This window comes from Limulus polyphemus, unplaced genomic scaffold (genome assembly GCF_000517525.1).
Source record: "Limulus polyphemus unplaced genomic scaffold, Limulus_polyphemus-2.1.2 Scaffold753, whole genome shotgun sequence".
NCBI classification, from domain to species: Eukaryota; Metazoa; Arthropoda; class Merostomata; order Xiphosura; family Limulidae; genus Limulus; species Limulus polyphemus.
In genome coordinates this window covers 387,523-392,849 of record NW_013666363.1, presented here as the reverse complement: position 1 = coordinate 392,849, position 5,327 = coordinate 387,523, and the positions used below count along the sequence as shown (strand labels likewise).

Here is a 5,327-nt window from a genome sequence, read left to right as displayed (position 1 = left end):
ACTCCAGCTGCGACCTCAGAGGTTGCCTTCTCCCCATTTTAGGGGCACGTTTTATAGAAAAAAATAGACGCTGCATAACATTAAGCTTTATATAAAATATGTATTTTGTGTAAATTTATTGCAGATGCATAGCATCCACTCTACTAAAAGTGGATGTTTCCAGCTTCATAACTTCTCAAGAGATGGCATCACCTGTTTGCAGTGATGCAAACATCCAGTCAACATGGCGGAAGCACACAAAGGACGGTGAGTAATTCAATAAGGATTTATAATAATTTTCATAAAAGGGTTAAATTTCATTTCATTATTTATACATAAATATTTTTCATTGCAGAACGTTAAAAAAAAAGCTTCAATATATGTTACAAAGAAGTTAAAAGAGAGAAAATTATTGGTGGAAAGTGCCAAAGATGCAGAAACACAAACGCGTATTTCGAGTAGGCCTACATGATGGAATAATGATATATTTGGTGGATCGTTAAAATTTTTAGAGCGCCTCCCCAGCGTCTTTCTTGTATTCATCAGTGGCAATCCCAGACCTTTTTCATGAAAAACACAATAAAAACTATTTTTGGAGAATCTAATGTTAAGTGTAAGAGTGCTATTATAGGCTATTTCGTATTATTTACGACATTTCTTTACCTCATTTAACATTTAAAAAACTAAGAAAACTCTTGTGAAACATATTTTAGTTTATTATTATTATTTTCATGTATTTAATGATTTCATGATTACAACTTAATTTTGGAACTTGTTTTGTTACTTATCTTTACATTCTTTTTTATATATTTTTGTATTTATTATTATCTAATTTAGATGTTTGATTTTATTTTTATGGTTATCGAACTGTGTTGGTTTGATGACTGTTTGAGTTTACAGTGGAAAGAAGAATAAGTATAAAGATTGTTTGTTTGTTTTGAATTTCGCGCAAAGCTACACGAGGGCTATCTGCGCTAGCCGTCCCTAATTTAGCAGTGTAAGACTAGAGGGAAGGCAGCTAGTCATCACCACCCACTGCCAACTTTTGGGCTACTATTTTACCAACAAATAGTGGGATTGACCGTCACATTATAACGCCCACACGACAGAAAGGGCGAGCATGTTTGGTGTGACGGAGATTCGAACCCGCGAATCGTAGGTTGCGAGTCGAGCTCCCTAACCACCTGGCCAAGTATAAAGAAACAGAACAATAAAAGAAAATCTAGAAAAATGAGGTATAATATTAAAAGAATATCAAGAAGAAAGATAAAAACTAGAAGAAGGAATATTAAGAAGAAAATTACTCAAAATTAAAGAAAGTTACAGAAACTAAGGGTAGATTTAGAATACAGAGACATAAATTTCAGAAAGGAACTAGAAGAACGAGACATGCGATTTATAGAACAATTTAAGGAATAAGTTATTTGAGATATACAGAGGGATTACAATAACAAAACTGAAGACGTACAATAAAAAAGACATCATTCAAATATAGAAATATCATACCTAAATCAATGTGGTAGAAAAGTACATCAATAACAGAATAAATTAACTGGAAAATAAATTTGTAAATTCAAGTACCTAACTAGTCAAATCTCTCTCTCTTCTTCTGCCAAATAATTTCAACCCAAAATACCACTAACTGTGAAATATGGAATAGGAGAACCCATCTGCGCTATACCTGCCACTAGTAATGCTATGCCACCTATGACATGGAACCATCCTGGACTATTCCAGTAATATCAATGCCTAACTCAGTTCCAGACCTTAGTTTGACAGTTCAACAACATCACCCAGTTGAGAAACCAAAAGATTATGACCGCAAAATACCATGGGAGGCATATCAGACTTAGTCCAATATAATTTATCTAGTAAATAAGTGGATTTTTGAACAACAAGCCTTTAATATTGCTGTTCACATTAAAACCCTTAACAACGATATCAAGTATTTATGGCTTCTGTACCGAACAGGCTGTAAGTGACATATTAGAAAGAAGTTTACAAAGCAATGTTTAAGAACAGTGTAAATGGAAAAGATAAGGCCTTAGCTGAACTTGCAGAAAACGTGAAAGGTTTGCTTAGTTATGTTATACAGATGCACCATGTAAAATGATGGATCCATTAGTCCACGATCAATTCACAGATGCCATAGTGGATGAGGGCATACAAATTAGATTAAAGCAAAGTAGATTTACATCGTTAAAGGAAGCTATCCAATCGGCGATTGAACTTGAATCACTCACTTAAAGTCATAGATAAGTAATTAAGTTTTGCATCCAGAAAATATGAATTTATCAGCTTAAATAGTATAGTAACATCAATCGTCTCTGCTGAATGTCTCGAAGAGCTGAAAATAATCATTTGACAACTGTTAACTTAAAATGGAAGAAGTAAACTATACTACATAAGATGTTTTAATTGCAACTTAAAAGAGCAGAGTGTCAGGAACTGCAGAAATAAACTTTAATTTGAGGTCTGTTCATTTAGGATACAGGAAGTAAACTTAAGTACAGAAGGTGTTTAAAATGTAACTTAGAAGGACATATTGCTAGATGCTGCTCCCAAACGACAACGGGACAAAGAAACTGCTGAAGTCTGTAAAATATAGACTTTACATCCGAGGCTGTGATGAATCAGTCAGTGACAATGAATCAAAAATATGGTATTTTGTGGATGGAAATATTCTATCTACTTCTCTACACAACATGATGGGTGGGTAACTGACATCAAGGAAGAGTGCATATTGGGAATGTATTTCATGCGGAGACGTAGGTGTGAGGCTAGAATATCTTCAAATAGCTGCACAGTTTTTGATCAACAAATCTTCATGCAATATATGATAGTTACATCACAGAGGTTGAACTTCAAGTTACAACAAAGATGGGTTTACAGAGTAATGAAGAGACTAAACCTGGTGTACAACAGAGAAGAATCCAGAAGAATAGGTGGTCTAAGCCAAAAGTATTTAGCACTGATTGTCTATGGAAAGACGTTGATCGGAAAACAGCCATCTGCTTAGCTTAAGAAGAGCCTTTGATAGTGATAAGTCAACTTGCTGAAGGGTCTAAGGTTCCTGTTGAGACATATTTCAGATATTCTCCAATGATGGAACCACCAGTGTTTGTCTTTGACTATTTATTTGTAAACGGCGAATGAAAATAAAGGACAAGAGGGCCTCATCACCAAATTCGTCTTCGAACATAAAGCAAGGAGGGCTAATATAGGGTTATTAGATTGGGCCATATTGAAAATGCAAACTTTCTGTTCTAGTTCATTCGATTCGTCTACTAGAATAGAACATCCAAAATGTCATATCAAGTTGTGATACCTGACAGGCGAATGGAGCATGCCCAAGAAGTATTTGTTGGTAGCCGACAGACTCTAGAAAAGTTAACAACACCAACTACTCAGTTTACTGCTACAGAATATAACTACCTTTCCTAAGGTGAGATATTGTGTATTGTTTTTTTTTTTGTTTTTTAATACATAACACAAGCACTTGCGAAGTGGGGACTTAAACTTGAAAATACCATTAAACAGATGTAAAGCAGCTTTCATATATTTTTAAACAATCTTCAAATTTTCTTTGGTAATGAAAGTAGCAAATGAAAAAATGGTCATTTTTAACAATAAAAAACACACCAAAGAATGAATAAAAAAGCTTAATTTTTGCTCTAAAACTAAAGCACGTTCAATGTTTGTAAATAATGAATTTGAGGTCATCTATTAACGTCTATATACGCAAAAGTTACAAATGTATTTAATTCGATTGTGTTTTAACTTTAGAAATGTGATTCTACCGACCTCGGAAGAGGACATGGAGGAGAAAAATATTATCTCGTGCCTACCACGTATTATCTCATGTTCACGATTTGTTATACCGAGCGCACGTACACGAGATATGATACAGAGCGCAAATCTTATTATCGCGAGAGCATATGTATGTTTCCCAAAATAAAACCACTCTATTATGCTTATAAAGCGTTGTTTGTCGAGTTACTATTATGATTCAGCGTGTTATGCTCGTCATAACGAATGATGTGATCCTTTTAAGATATCTGATTGTACTTCGAGAATGTAACGACATCTTATAGTTTCATTGCTTTTTAGATTTTAATTTAATGTATACCCTCTTACACATTATTATATGTGTATTCAATGCTACAGACAGTGAGTAATTTTTAATTAAGGTTTTTGTAGTTATTACTTTGATAAATATCTATATGTTCTTCGCACTTATCGATTTCCGACTCCAGTGGCACAGTGGTGTGTCTGCAGACTTAAACTGCTAGAAACCGAGTTTCGATACTCGTGGTGGGCAGAGCACAGATAGCCCTTTGTGTAGCTTTGTGCTTAATAACAAACAACAAAAACACCATATCGATTTCCATATTTAACGTCTGCCCCATTCGGTTCCTTTGCTTTATATGAAGGCATGGTGTTACTACACGTAAAACGGGTGTTTTAGAAAAACGACATTTTGTAAATATCACTGTATTAATAATGTGTCCATCATGGGCAGCACCAACCTCTTTCCAGTGTGGGGGCTGTATACTACATCTTAAAATAATCTTGTGGGCACACATACTGCAGTGTTTAGAAAGTAAACAAACTTTAACAATAAGCACTGTTCGTTGAGTGGGGTTAAAAGGAAGGCTGAGGCACATTATGGTGTAGCTTCAATAACAGCAAGCCACCGCTTCTCCCTGCTACCCAGGCTTCAATACTTATTCTAGGGAAAAACGTCAAGATAGTTTGTGAATTTTCCTTTCAGTTTGAAGTAACTTTAAGCTTATCTAATTAGTATAATTACATACAGGATTATTAAGGTGATTACTTACTCATACTTTCTTCTGTTTCTCGTAGTTATTAGTATTATTACTATTTCAATTTAATATCATATTCGCAAACTGATTACCGATATCAGTGATGATTTCATTATCTAACCCAAATCTTGAATCTAATTAACCCAGTAACTTTACTACTTCTAATTAACATTATCATTATTAATAATTAATAGAGCCATTAATTTATTACATTGTATTACTAAATATCAGGTTGCCAACGCATAACTTTTGATAGTACTCTCAAGACAAACTTAATTAACAAACAATTTAGTACTTTTTGTAAGTTATGTGTATTAATAAGACTTCTCTTTTTTTCCTTTTTTTTTATTTTTAGATGTCATATAGTTTTATTTGATTTCTCAAAACTAGTATTGTTCAGGGTTTTCAGTTTTACTTTTATGTAGATACCTTAAAATCGGTGTTTTTGCTTTTAATATTGTCATGAGTGTACTAATATACTGTTACGTCTCCGTTTGTTAATTAACTTTCCGTAACTTTGTT

General features: G+C 33.8%; 1 long non-coding RNA gene across 1 annotated transcript in view; it reads left to right on the top strand.

The window, feature by feature from the left end:
- Positions 1–217: 217 nt before the first annotated feature.
- Positions 218–5,327, top strand: part of LOC111085977 — an 18,592-nt gene continuing 13,482 nt past the window's right edge. The window contains exon 1 of the long non-coding RNA XR_002610747.1: positions 218–246. This is a non-coding gene — a long non-coding RNA (uncharacterized LOC111085977). The remainder of the gene's footprint in view (positions 247–5,327) is intronic.